Genomic DNA, 15,459 nt, shown 5'->3' with positions numbered 1-15,459 from the left:
GGTTTTCTAGTGAAGTACCTAATCAGAAAGGCTGGAGGAAGAGGTAGATGAAGAAAGAAGGGGGAAAAGAAAGAGGAGGGAGCCCCTTCCCCCTTCAGTAAACCCAACCATTTGGATATTTAGCCTTAAAGAAGAGCTTCTGCATGGGAAGGAAAGCTGTACACTCCTGCAAAGCTAAGGTCAGCCCTTTATATGTTTTCCACGTGAAGGAACAACATAACCTCTGTTACTTCTAAACAGTTTAGGGGAAAAATCTTGAATAATAAAAATCAAAAAACAAACAGGCAAGAAAACCCACAAACAAATAAAAAGGCAAGAATCCAAATATGTAAGTCCAGTGAAATCCATCTTGTAACAAAATATTGTACTGCTAAACACACCTGACTGCATCTTTAAAAACATTTTTAAAACCACCAAACTGGATTTTCTCCTTACTTATATGCTAGCATTAACTACAAAGCAAACATTTGAATATGATTTAAAAAAAAAAAAAAAAAAAGTCGGGGGGGGGGACACCCCATATGGACAGATAATGTAACTGAACTGAGGTCTAGGATTTAATGTCCTGCTGGCTTACCTGATAAAACATGAATTTCAAATATATTATGAAGAAAAAGAAAAAAAAAAACAACAAAACAAAACACCAAGAGATAGCAATGATGAAATTCTCTCTAATAAACGTGTTCAGATTCCCAAGATTACCAAGTATTCACAAATTGCTGCATTGCATTCGCATTGGGAAGAGGGAAAAAAAAAAAAAAAAAAAAAAAACCTGCAGTTTGCAGTATCCTCTCTGCTTCATCCTCAGCTTCCTGTTCTGAGGCTCACTCTGTGGTACCTAATACAAATCAGCAAATAGCAGGCCAGAAGAAAAAAATAAAAAAAAAAAATAAATTAAAAGGGGGATGGGGGGAGGATGGAGTGAGACCGAGGGGATACAGACATCACCTTGAAGGACAGCCCCATCTACTGGCAAAAGCCGTGAATTGCCTGTTCCCAGCAGCTTTTTAAGTGGCTAACAATTTACAGCTCCATTTTCCTTCAGCAAGGGGGAAGGATTGTGCTGAGAAGTAGATTTCCTCATCCAGTGTTAAACAAGTAAAAATTCTTACTAGATTTCATTTCATTTCCGTTAATTGTTTGCCTCTGAAACGTGAGATGTCAATTGGGTACAGGTATTCCATTACGAAAGCACCAGAAAGCTTTCTAGACCAGCCTCTGCCAGCCTCTGGCCTGCTATGCTTGTTCTACACTTCTCCACAGAGTAGTAGAGGTAGATTCAACATGTTTAGTCATGGTTTCAAGCCAATAAATAAATAAATAAATAAAAAGGAAAAAGGTTCATTTGGTAGAGTCATATGATATTTCCATCTATTACAGACTGCATTGCCAGTCTTGCAGCCTGGTACATGACTGCCATGTCAGTGTCAGATCTATACGTTACAGTGTTTTCAGATGGCAGCTGGGCAGCCAGATCTGGAATCTAAACAAAAAAGGCTTCTTTTTAAAATTCAGACTGCTAAATAACAGTAAATACTAATACAGCAAACTGCAGCTGTGCTGGATCAGTCTCAGTTTTGAGCTAAATCAGACAGCATTATACATTTCTAGCTTTTCTTCCTTGACAAAAAAAAAAAAAAAAAAAAAAAAAAAAGTGGAACTGGGATGGCCATCAGCAACCATCAGCAATCACTTGAAAACCATAGTTTCACCCATGCTGGAAAAAGATGGGTGCGGTATGGTAGGAAATTGGGCAGTCACTAGGAAGGTGGAAGGTGCACAGAAGAAGGGCCAAAAATAAAAAGACAGTTTTTCGTTATGCAATGCATTTTTGGAATGTAAAGATAGAACAAAATAAAATAAATTAATACCTTTATACAACAAGGCTGTCATCTGTGATATAACAGATACTTACAGATATTATAACATAAACTGCAGTTCAGTGATCCAGGCAGATATAGAGAATTTGGTCCCCTACATTCAGTTTCAGTGTTGTTCTGATTTATTCATTTTTAATATTTGTATATCATGAAGTTTTGGTTGCTTAAATTTTGCCTGAATCTAAATTATGTAAATTTCTCCAGCTCCCAGTGGTGGCTTGACACACTCGGCCCTTCACCACAAACACTTGGAGTCTCTTAGTATAATACCTAATTTGCAAGTATTTATCAATAGAAATGTTGTTCTAACAAGAACAATGAAATATAACCTCAAACATTTTAAAATATTTTCTGTGCAAATATTACAGTGATTAAAAGAACACAGCAAGCAACCTCAAGACACTAAATATTTAGTTAAAACACACCATCATACATCCAATCACGAACACTCAGATACTGAGAAAAAAGGTATATAGCCTACATCTCCAATGGCAGGTTTAAAAATATTATTGTTTCTGAAAAGTTAATAGAAAAAAATATGTGGTGGTGTGGTGGGCGATATTTTTGCATTTTTTTTTAAAGCATGATATGAAAAGTTTGCACCTTTCATATGTTCTCTGCACACAAAAAGACCAAGCTGTAAACAACCATACAGCTTGTATCCTTTGAATGTGTCTGACCACTGATCTAGAAAGACTTTACATGCTTTCCAGCACTGCTATCATGATCACCAGTTTTGAATTTAGCTTTCACGCTGGCACTACTGGTAGGCTGCTAAATAGCACAGGCGGGTCCCCACTACCTATATGTAATTTCATTCTATGACTCTAAGGTAGGAAGAGCCATAAACCTTTATCTTATTATCAGCCAACAGGCTCTTGAATTCTTAGTTGGGTATAATTATAAAAGCTGTGTAATATATATATATATATATATATATATACACACACATATATTCATATACTTGCAAAGTTCATCAGGGTCACAAAGACAGGTGACAAATTACTTGCAGGTGACAAATTACTTGGTAGTGATAGTAGCACCTCTGACTCAAAATCATCCTTAAAATTTGAAATACTAAAGAGATGTTAAGAAATCATTGCTGATTCCAACTGATCATTGCCAGAAATCTTTCCATTCATGGAGGATATTTCTGGAAATGGTGAATTGCCAGATGCTTATAAATACAGATTTATCACTAGGTTAAAAGGCAGAATAGTTACAGCTCAGCTTGGAATTTTAATATGAATTCCTCCAGTATTTGCTACAGTTTGGGCATATCATTTTACAGGCATAGCTCCTGCAAGATGTTCCATTTTGAAATCAGCTGAACACCAAAATGAAAAAAAAAATAAACTAGAATCTGGAGAGCTTAAACAATAAATACAGTGTAGTAAAAGTCTTTTAGGTACACTTAGGTGTCTACAGGTTTAGTCCTGAACATAACACTGAACATATTAAGTTTCTCTCCAGCTTAATAATAATTTCAGTGTATCATGAAAGCATGCAGTTTACATCAGTCCTAAAAGGACCTTCTTTAAGTATCAGTACAGGTGTAGAATAAGATGCTTAATATAACCACTGATTTCAAGAAATCTTCAAATATCTTTAGCAAAATACTGAAGGCTTTTTTAGGTAGCATTTCCTTCAGCTCAGATTTCACTGGACACACTTGTATGACCAGGTGCTCAGGTTCAGCTCCACCAGTATTTGTTGTCAGGAAAATTAATGTTTGTGGTTACCTTTAAAAGATCCTTTCATGGCTCCTTGAACCACAGCAAGTCATCTGATACAGGGTTTGAGAGAGTCCGAAGACTTTATCAACACAACAGCATCTTCCTTCTAACAGCTAAAGTGCTAAATCCCTGGATTGCTTATAATTTTAATGTTTTAAACTTAGATGTTATACCACAATTGCAGCAAATAAACAAATGAAAAGTATAGATTTCTCAATCACATTAGCTGCTTCAACTCTAAGATAGAGTGAAAATTAATAAACATGATTTCCCTGCCCTCTCCCCCTCAAAATGCAACCTGCCCTTATTATTGTCTAAACAAATAAGACATAACTGATAGCTAGTAAAATAAAACAATTTTCTAAACCAAGAAGGTCTATGATACATGCATTTACTTCATAAACTTTTGATCACTTCTCCCTGCAGGTACTGTTACAATTTCTGTTCTGAGTACAGTAGGAGCAATCACCTTAATGGACATGGGCTGAAGCGGCCACCCAACAGAACCAAAGGAGAGCACATACACAACCTGCAGAGCATGGACATGGTTGTCAGGCAAATTTCCATTACTTAAGCCTTGAGTTTGCAATCTTGCAGATTTCAGATTCTGCAGACCTGGTAACTTTGCTTTAACGGAGATTAGTGGTTCATATACCCTCCTACTAATTATGACCAGTTCTACTCTTGGTTCCCCCTCAAATGTGCAAATATTTGAGGACTGGCAAAGAACAGCACAGTGAGGTTTTGGCTCAAGTGCCACAAACTGCCCAACCCTAGTGATCACCAGGCAATGGGGCATTCTGGTTTACTTCAGTATCTGGAAGTCCTTCTCTGGTTATCCTTTGCAGCATTTTTTTTTTTCTTTTTTTCTCCTCTCTGACAGGGATGTATGAAGTCCAGCTTAAAAGCAAAGAATTCAGTTTTGTATGAGACTGTCCTGTTTCAGATTCTATGTTACAACAATTACAGTTCTTTTTAACATAAATAAATCTTTAAAATTAACTTTTAAAAGCTTAGGTGTGCAACCGTGGTGGTAAGCCATGAAATCAACAAAGCACAAGTGTGTTCTGTATACATAGTTAATAAAGTGATATACCAGAATATAACATGCATAAGTACACATAGGAAACACCATTTTCTTAGTATCCCAGTTCCTGCATCTGAAGCTTTGTGTGCTGAGAGACACTTTGCCAGTCCTGCTGTCTACTGTGCAAAAATAAAAATAACATTTCCAGAAAAACATCATACATTTAAAGATAATGTTCTGTGTTTTTTGTTTGTTTTAAATAGATTCTTTAAACAAGTAAGAAAAAGCTCCCACTCTTGAAACAGGACAATGTACTATAATACAATAGAAAACTATTTTAGAACACTTCAGGCAGCAAGAAACAAAGAATGTGAAGTACATCATTGCAATAATGCATAGTACCTACCAGTTTTGTTCTAAGCTCCTATACTATACTTTTATTTTGAGTTTGTTTGCAAGACATATTTCTGTATTGTGAACTATAAAATGTCTATAAAATGTTATATGGTATAATATATTGCATTGCAATAGAGGTGATTTCAAAATACCAAAAGCATATCATATTTTCGTGAACCTAACTTCTCTCTGAGAGTAGTTTATAGAGGCACCAGCTTGGTGTTTCTACTAAATCACAAAATAGATCTACCTGTTATTAAAAATAAAGTAAAATAAAATAAAAAGTGATTAAGTAACTGATGAAGAGAAAAATGACTGCTTGGAAGTTCTTTTTCAGAGAAAGAAAGCTTTTAAATGTGATTAGCAAATGATAAAAATTAAAATAAAATATTATTTTTTAATGATTAAATAAAAATTACTTATAAACAAGTGTTAAAATTGAATTCTATCCATTATTTCTAGAACAGTGTGAAGAACCACTTTTTTTTTTTTTTTTTTGGGGGGGGGGGGGGAGGTGGAAGTTAGAGTGAGCAGGACAACATGGCATATTTAAATTAATTCCACTGTTCCCATTGAAATCTTGTATTCATATAATCTTATATTAATATTCAACCTTATTTCAATTTAAGAGACCTTGGTATTTATTCCTAGAATGAATAAGTTAGTAATATTAGACGTGAAAATTCTGTAAATGCCATATAGTCAATAGAAAATAATTTTGTATATATTTTTTTAATTTTCTGTTTTGACAGCCATTAACATAATAAATGAAATCTTGTTAGCAAACTGTTAATATAACTGATTGATACACATACTGACTAAACTTTGTCTCAGGTAATTTTATTTCCCTATATTTTGGAATTCCTTAATGTGTCTTACATTTGTAGTGTTTAATTTTTTACAAGTTCCCAACTGCCATGAAGAAGCTTCTGCAGTACTAGTGGAGGAAAAAAGTTGCTGTCCAAGGTACTGTACAAAAACATGAATTTTCTAATTACTCTTTCAAATACATCAAAAATATTTTTGAATGTATTTGATTCTAAGTGTCCTTAGCAAGCAAGCGATCCTTGTTGAAATTCCCTACATAATACTGCAGTATCAGTGCTATGCTGTTACTTTCCAGGGCCTCTTCTGCTGCATTCCAGTATAATCACACATTCCAGCACCCGACAATGCTCTGTATGTATAATCGGTCTGAAAAAAAAAAATATCTATCTTTCACTACAGTCTAGTATTCAACTACATGTAAATATATATAGATCTTTGAATTCTATATGGTACATGTTAAAAAGCTACCCTCTAACATAAATCTAGCTAACATACTATTCTGGCATTCTGCAGAGCAGTCACTTGATGTAATTTTATCTGCAGTATTTGTCTTATGCATTTCAGAAGCATATAGGTTCATGCATTAATGCAGTAAATAGGAAATAGAATCCTGGATTTAACTGCTACATTCAAAAATAACCAAAAAGTGCAAGAAAATTTAATGCATTTTTTCCATTTTGTTTAATAAAAAAGCCTATTTTTATTTTAAAGTGTAAAACAATGCAATAGCCAAGAACTGCAGTAAAGCTCTCAGAGCTAATAGCTATATCCAATAATGGTTCCAAACACCACCTTTAAGCAAATGGCTTTCATTCACTGCTTAATCAGTGAAATCAACAATAATCCCCACATGGCTAGAAAAGATGTTTGTTAAACAAACCCAATTTATGATTTATTTATTTGGAAATTGTCTTAAAGCTGAGATGCTTAGAAGAGCTACTACTCTGATAATTCAATCATGCTGACAGAGCTGGTTTCACCTAGCAAATTCTCTCAGCAATTCATAGCATGGCTGACAGCTATCTGCATAGAAAAATAGCACAGTAACCATTTAAATCATGCAAAAACATTTACCCAAGAAGATGTAGCAAAGATCAGGATCCAGCTTCCAGACCCCATGAAGCATGAAGCTGAGAGAGCAATCCACTAGCTTGCTCGGGCCAGCAGTGTCTCTCCTACACTTGACCTAGACTGCCTTACATAATGAGGAATCAGTGCTGTATCCTGTGTGGAGGAGCAAGCTGAATGTCATCACTGGCAGAAGTAGGGAGAACTGGCAGCAGGCAGGCTGGTAGTTAGCATGGAGATCACGAAGTCTGCTTTCCCCGAGCGCTCTGGAAGAAAACACAAGAACAGCTCAGAAATGCTGGTGTCATTCCTCCCTTGGAACGAATGACCGGAAGGACTGAGGGTGTTACAAACGTGAGGCAGAGAGCAAGTGCAAAAGCTGCATCTGTACTTACTATCAAGGTAACAGAGCTCCTCTTACACTGTCTGCAGGACTGCATAGCTACAGCTAATAGGAGAGCAACAGCAAGGCAAAATAAGAAAGGAGAGAGGAGAGACACAGACTGCTGCTGCATACATTTGTCTGTATATTACTCATTGTGGTGAGTAAAAGAAAAGCATTGGCATGATATAAAGTTCTAGGATAAATTTCCAATGGGAAATGCTGTTCCCTTAAATGAATCTTACTGCATGCAAGTAAGTTAGTTTCTGGGGAAACAGCCATTTGATATCTGTTTCACCTGGTACAGAGGTTAAACTGCTTACTCTATAGAGATATGTTTTTGTTTGTTTGTTTTTGACTTCTTCAAGAAAATGATGGGTAAGATACATTCCTGATTGTGAAGATGTTTACAGTTACTTTATATATTTTCCAGGGAGAAATCCTGGGATATTTTCTAGTTTATTATTTTTTGAAACATACTAGTACTTCCTCTGTGGTGGGCACAAGAGGAGTAAAAAGTATCCAGGCTTAGCCAGCAGTTAGAAACCTACACAACCTTGTTGTTTAGAAAAAGCAGCTTTATATTAATGAAAACCATTGCTTATAACTTGTATTTTATATTTTATTTGAATATTTTAATAGTAAAGAGCCTTAAACATTAATAATACATATACGAATTATTGTTGAATTAATAGTTTGAGTGGTATAGTTTGTCCTCATAAAAGAGGGAAAGGTTTCACTAGGATAGTACACCTTATGTTTTCTAGTTATATTTGAAACAGTTTTATTAAGCATGATCAAAAGTAATTGCAACTGGATGCAAATTTCTAAAGTCACAGATCAGTATGGTGCTGACAACGAATATATTACTTGCAGAATAAAAGAAAGTATGACTTAATAATACTTAATGCAATTTTATGAAAGTACTTTCCATGAAACAATACTTATGAAAGCAAATTTGATGTGCCTTATTTTTTAAAGTAGATGTGACTGGGGTGAATGCATTAAATAATGGACATAATTTTCCATACAGCATTGAAACTTGCCATGGACTTCATTAAATACTAGATAAAGGCACTCAGCAACAACATTGTGGCAATATCAAAAGACAGATTGCTGAACTTAGAAAAAGTTGTAATATCACAAAGCACCCATACCAAGTTATTCCTGCCTGAAAATAATAAAATGGGGAACACTGGCTGGAATTTACAGAAGTTAGTTTAGGTACAGGGACTATTACACCTAGTTATGCCATAAGCAGAGTAAACACATAATTTCATCTGAAATGGGAAAAGCAAGGTGAAGGTGAAAGGGATAAAAAATCAATTTTAAAATATATATTTTAATTATAATTTATCTTTTCTAAATAAGCATACTATGGTTTAACTATAAGTTAAACCTTTTTTTTTTTTTTTTTTTCTTGAAATGTATCTTTCATTAGTCCATTGTGGAATATGATTTTCTCTGCTTTCTTGAGAACGTCAAAAAAAGAGGAATAAAGGAAGATCAGTAAAGATAGATCACTAATAACTCAATATAATAACTGTGCATCTAAATTATTATTTAGAAACAAAACGAAAAGCTAGGGACATACCATTTGAGAGTGATTTTTTAAACAATCGTTGTATTTGAAATCAGTAACTTTTTATCTAACCACATCAGCAAATAATATCAAAAATACTTAGGTGCATTTATTCTTTCATGCATTAGTATTGACTTCTGAGGGTTACCTATTAAAATTTTTTATAAATTCAAAAACCTTTACTTTTAGTGTTGCATTTGTTAAAAAAGAGTGCTAGAAAAATAAGAGAACTGTTTACACATTGGTTAATCAAGAGATCAAAATATCCAGATCTGTATTAGGCTATGGGAACATACAATGAGGGCTTCCTTGAAGTGCAAAAGCTTGGTCATTCTGCTGATCATGGCACTCAGAACTACAAAGCAGGCAAACTACTCTACAAAAGACAGCTCAGATGCCTCCGCAGCCATGGCATAGTTAAGATATCAACCCAGTAATCTGCCTACAGAAAATCAAAAGTTGACTGCATCAGGTAGAAAAATAAATAAATTTTATGGAATAAATTATAGGTAAACAAACCCAACACACAGGAATTGAACAGAAAATGCTATCGTGCTATCTAAATGAACTGACTAGCAAACTTGACTGTCAGCATTACAAAAAATACGCAGTTTGTTTGATGTTCCAGTTTAGGCAAATATCCATTAGACAAGTTTGATACAGCTGATTCCATCTTTGGCAAAATGATGTACTAGATAAAGCTTTTCCAGACTTATTTTCTATGATCTTGCCTACAACCTATATATCTAATTGCAGAACAACTACTTAGCTTCATCATACATCTTCATAACAAGGATAAGTAAAACACAAAATAATCACTTATAAACATTAAATTATTATCATTCAGAATATATCTGCAACCCATAATTTCTGTCTGGAGTGTAAAAATCATTTACCTCACTCAGGAGTTAGCTAAGTTGTTCTGCTATCAGGCTACAAAACTTCCTGCTTTATGATAGTTCTTACAAGCATTTTTGCTCTGGATTAACTTGGCCTGATCTTCTGCTGGCAAGTCAAGAATATCTGAAAACAAATTGATACAATAACTGCTTTTATATAGGGCTGTTAATGAACAACTGTTTCTGAGCTAGCTGCACTGATAATGTGAGTGGTAGACTGTACTGCTTGACAGTGGCAAGAAATAAGTCTTTTATATCAGTCTCCAAACTGCATTATTCTAGTGTCCCAATAGCAGAAAGATTTCTGTCAAAGTAAATAAGAACAGTTTAAAAGGAAAAAAAAAAAATTTTTAATTGTATTCTGCAAAAGGATACAAATGATTGTAGGACAAAATGGTTAGATTGGAAAAGAATGGATTAGATTGCCTATCACGCAAGAGCAGAGATAAAAATATAAATGTTTGAGAGTTTAACATTTGAGTAGTAAGTACAAAATCTTGACTGTTCATCTATAACATGTCTTATAAAGATACTGCTAGTATCACAGAAAACTGTAGGCTTACGAAACAAATTCAGGAATTTTCCTTTTATATAAAATTTGTCAGAAGTTAACAATGCTCATCTCTAACATTATCCTTAACGGCTGAGTTTACTTCAACAGGGTTCTATTCCATGCTGAAATGAGGGAGGCAGTATCTCTCAGACATTCCTGCCAACAACCTTGAGTAAACAGGACGAACTTTTTTTAGACACCTTGCTTTTAAGATGCTTGGTGCATAAATAAATCATTACTTGAGGTTTGCTCATACTAAGATAGATTCCATTTGGGATTTGGTAAAACATTAAAATGCTCCAGCATCACTGACTGGAGAGACTTCTACAATATCTTGAGGTATAGTTTTTTGGTTCTCCACCACCACGTCTATCCTTCACTGACCTTGCTTTCTTTTCTCGAAATAATTTCTCCCTTGTGTTTCTGAACAACTTTCACAAGTGATTCAAGCTGAAATGTGTAAACAGTGGATCACAGTTTTCAAAAAATAAAATCCAATACCATAATGAAACTGTATTTAGACCTGATCTCATGTACTCTTATCAATAGACTGTTTTTTCCATATACGATGAGTCCATTATCCCAGTCTCTCTGATAATATTGGACATTTTAATGCATGTGCTACTTCAGTTAGAAAAAAACAATAAATGCACTTCTCCTTTTTTTGAACTAGGTAGAAAAAGCTTTTAATTTGTTTTTTTTTGGATGGTACCTAACAGGTCAAGACCATTAAACAGCATGCTAAATCTACTTTGCATATACTTTTTTTATGATTTGATCCAGTCATATCACAATAATGATTATTGGCAGGCTAGTCAGAAAGGAAGTTTCTTCTCCTTTACTTGACCAAACTTCATGGAGTGTCTGACTAGAACCAATATCTGAATAGGCAGAAATACAATTTGAATTTTTTTATTTTTTATTTTTTTCCCCTCAGATGATACCTTACCATTCTTGAAATTATATTACAAAGTATTTTAAAAAGTACTAATATTTCCAGGCATATTAACTTCTACATTTTAAATATGAAATGTGTCAATGTTTTCAAGTCTCCTTTCTGGACTATTCTGTTTGTTTACTATTCTACATATTTACAAAAAGATCACTGATTTTCCTCCAAATGCTTGAGTATTCTGGCATTGATAGGTGAAAACCGAATCTCCCATATTCAGTGCAAATTCTTCAAATAGGCATCGCCAATAATATAATTTTCTACATACATGCAGTTTCAGATATTTAACATTATACATAATCCTAAAATAAAACTGAATAAAATATAAGCCGAATAATAATTTAAGAAGTTCTAAAATTCAGTTCTATTAACATTGAGTAGATCAAGGTCACAGTAATCTTAATGGTCACACATTGTTCTTTGACTTCTCTTTGGCATCTTTTCCTCTGCCAATAAAACTAGGTATGATAGCCTTTTAAATTTCTTTCCCAGATTTTGGTAAGATTTATACGGCTGCTTATTATACCCCTGAAAGTACATATACACTGATTTCCGAGGCCACTGTTTTTGTACTTAAATCATTAAAAAAACAAACAAACAAACCTCTGCTGTTTTGCATATTGTTTTTATGTTTTGTTTGTTTGTTTTGTTTTCTAATAAAACTCCCTAAACTAATTCCCGTGAGCTGAATAGTAAGTAATAATACACATGTAGTTTTGGAGACTAAAAGGTGTAATTCATCCACAAAAAGTTTTTTTATAAATTGTAGCATTGGTACTTTGAACTACAAGCCAAGAGTTGGTGCCTAAGAACAATGTCAAGCAAAACAGATTTGTGGTTCAGCATAATAAATGTAACATTAGCACAAATAGCAATAAGGCTTTTTTTTTTCTTGCCTTTTTTTTTCTTTTTTTTTTCAGAAAACATCCTACATAGCCCTCAGCATGCATCATTTGTGATATTGATTCAGCACAGACACAGAACTGCCCAACACAAAATCTTGAGAGACCTACTACATGAACAATTTCACAAGAATGGTCATACCCTCTAGCAACATGCAAACTACAACAGACATAGAAAGATCAATGTCATTCTGAACCCAAGTAGCTTATTTTTCAAGTTCTTCAGTTGACATGGATCCTAGGCCTGTCAAGCAAACTATATTAAGGCCTGTGTTAGGTTATAATCTCTCAGTTCTTAGAAAAAATTACAGTTCTAGAAAAAAGAGTAGAATTCATATCTAGTTCTTTATAGAAAAGTGATACTTTTTGTGTTGTACTTTGCCTGAGATTTTAGAAATCTGCTTATTAACTAGTTCATAAGGTAGCAAAGGTGTGGGTGACTAGTCATGTGCTTTCAAAATGTGTATATGTTCCCCACCAAAGACGATGTTCCTACTCCTGGATTCTGTTCCTCCTATAACCATCATTTGGATGCTTCCAGTAGATGACAGATTCTTTTTGATTTCTTTCTTTTAATCCCAGGAAACTGATAGTTAATTGAGCATAGCTCAATCTATAAGAGGTCAAAATTGCCTTAAAAGGCTTGTGTCTCTGGTATCTGCAGCTGTTTTCAATAGAGGACTTACTGAGCAGTAATCAGAGCTTTTCAGGATATATATTCCACATCCAAACTTTGGACATGCACACTATGCTTACCGTTCAGCCTTTTTATCCAGTGGCTTAAATGCAGATGATGTACAGGTCTCTAGGTCAGAGCATGACTCTGTCTTTAGTTTTTCTCCATCAACCCAGAGAAAAAGACTAGCAAGGATGAAGACAAGTCTTTCAGATCAACACCTTTTGCCTAAACATGAAACCTGCATCCATACCAAAAGATGGTGACCCAACATGACAGATATTCCAAATCTTCTTTGTAAGTTGTGAGAAGGCCTTCCAGAGCAGGAGGATTTAGGGTGCTGTTAGTTATACCCTGCAAAGCCCAGGTTCTGAGGTCAGTCCTTGGCTGACCTATATGCATTGTATTATTTATTTATATAGCAAGATATTTCCTTGACAACACTCTTTATAAAGTCAGGCTTGTATACAAATTTCACTTACAGCTTAAATGGCCCCATGTCTTGTGCTTATTAGCACTACATATACGCCTTAAGAAGGATTTCAACTCTGTTTAATCTAAAGAAAATTGAGTAATTCCTAGAATGCCTTCTTTTTTTAAACCCGTGTTACCTGAATAATACCTCAATTTAAGTAAACGCTGAACTAAAAACAACATGATAATTGTATAATCATCAATAGTATCTTGAATCTTACAGGACAAAGAGTCATATAAGTCTGTGTTATTTTTTGACAGATACATTATTTTGCTTATCTTGCTCATCTTTTTGACATGGCTGGCTCTTTTTCATCCCCTCTTGTTTAAAAGTAATCTGAATGTTCTTGTGAGCCACTATTTGGTTTGCTGTCAGGCAGACTAAAAATAAAATTAACAACAAATTGACCAAAGCAGTACATAAATAGCTGTGTGTTTTAACAATATTAGAATTTTATGTTTGTCTCTTGTGGATTGATTTAACACTCCCTCAAACAATGAGATCTCACAAAAATCTGTTGCAGAAATTCCCCTTTCCTCAGCCACTTCTACTGGCTGGCTCTTCAAGATTCAGCTATAGCTATACTCAAATCACTAACAGGAGGTCAGCGAGGGAAAATACTTTTCTTACTTTTTCCAGATCACCTCATCTGAATTCAGCAATTTCTATTATTTATGACACTTTAATAAAACAAAATTATTTATTGCATATTTAGTTCTTCATTTTTTTTTTTTTTAATTGTTATTGGAACCTGTGGTAATGTGACCTTGAGAAAACAAGTTTCTCCTCTTCATCCTTCACACTGGAGTACCAGGATGTCTATTACAGCCCTTTCAGGGACCACGTTCCTCCTGAAAACCAGTATCTCAATTTACATCAGTTTTGAGTCATTTTCTTCCAAAATGCAAATTTTGGTCTCCTTGTGTCTAAAGGTGGAAGTAAAGCAATGCAAACCTATCTGCTCTCTTACCTCAGAAGAACTGACTGAAGCCAGCTAAAAGTTCCAAGTCTAAATGGAGTCACTTGGGAAGGAGATTGAGTTCTCTCCCACAAGAGATGTGAGGATTCCTGTAGTATACTTAAATAGAAAAGTTAATAGAACTCTCTGCCTATAACCACAGCTCTGTGGTCTCAGACCTTCCTCCAGGATAATTTTCTGCAAACCTCCGCCAACACTCAGAGGCCAGGATCAAATCGGTTTTTTATTTATTTTTATTTTTATTTTTTTAGCATAGGACTTCCTTGAGTATGCTAATGATGCAGTAGCTGCTTGCCTAAGCAGGGTTACTCTGATACAGGTTGTAAGGGTCTACAGACGTTTTCCTTCTCCTTGTACCACTCAGAGTCTGCTAGAATAGATTAAGGCCAGTCTGGAACTGGAACAATATGTTTAAATCTGCTGTTACCAAGAGATAATCTTAAGTATTTTCAATAGGAACATGGAAATTAATGCTAATTCCTCATGATTTCACTCACTTTCAGTCACTTTCAGATAGTTAAATTATTTTAAGAAAAATAAAAGGTGGAAAATATAAAAGCGGTATTGTTTCATAGAACTGCAGTCCTCACAGGCTAGAATGCTTAGTCTGAGCTTCACTCCACTAGAATTAGCCCAGTTACTTCTCTACTGAAACCATGGACTTATTTCTTTTGACTGAAATCAGGAGGAGATGAAATAATTGGGTGACACAGGGTACAGAGTAGAAGCAAAAGAAATGTTGCCAATGCCTTGAAGGGCAAGTGATTGCTAGGTGAAAGGCATCAAGATGTCTTATTCTGCAGGATGGGAAGGGAAAAGCCCTTGAAAACTTATCTGCTGAGCTGCAGCCCCAAAGCTGACAATCACTTTAAAGCTGATTTCATGAGCAGGGTACAGCTGGCTAATTCCCACTATTCCTTCAGACTACAGGTGCATTCCAAAAACTAAACCCCAGTGGCAAATTTATATTGCCTCAAAGGAATTCAGAGAAAAAGGAATAAATAGAATACAGCTGACTAATCCATGCATCAGGGAGAAGTTATTTTATGACCTCTAAAGGACACAATTTGATTACAGTCATCTTAAAACAGAACTGTCCATATTTGTCATAAAAAAATATTATT

General features: G+C 34.7%; 2 protein-coding genes across 7 annotated transcripts in view; one reads left to right on the top strand and one right to left on the bottom strand.

Annotated features, from left to right (window-relative positions):
- SCN1A (sodium voltage-gated channel alpha subunit 1) overlaps window positions 1–7,078 on the bottom strand; it is a 96,110-nt gene extending 89,032 nt beyond the window's left edge. For 4 of the 6 annotated variants that reach the window (XM_035331319.1, XM_035331323.1, XM_035331320.1 and 1 more), the window contains exon 1: window positions 6,942–7,078. The gene's annotated coding sequence lies outside the window, so the exon portion shown is untranslated. Of the gene's footprint in view, window positions 1–577; window positions 595–6,941 lie in introns of those variants that run through there. The other 2 variants (XM_035331321.1, XM_035331322.1) reach the window with 2 other exon arrangements.
- A 354-nt stretch (window positions 7,079–7,432) lies between these two features.
- Window positions 7,433–15,459, top strand: part of XIRP2 (xin actin binding repeat containing 2) — a 201,652-nt gene continuing 193,625 nt past the window's right edge. Inside the window, exon 1 of the mRNA XM_035331349.1 lies at window positions 7,433–7,477. The gene's annotated coding sequence lies outside the window, so the exon portion shown is untranslated. The remainder of the gene's footprint in view (window positions 7,478–15,459) is intronic.

The sequence above is a fragment of the Oxyura jamaicensis genome, chromosome 7, assembly GCF_011077185.1.
Source record: "Oxyura jamaicensis isolate SHBP4307 breed ruddy duck chromosome 7, BPBGC_Ojam_1.0, whole genome shotgun sequence".
NCBI lineage: Eukaryota > Metazoa > Chordata > Aves > Anseriformes > Anatidae > Oxyura > Oxyura jamaicensis.
Note: the sequence above shows the minus strand (reverse complement) of the source record. Positions and strands in the feature narration are given on the sequence as shown.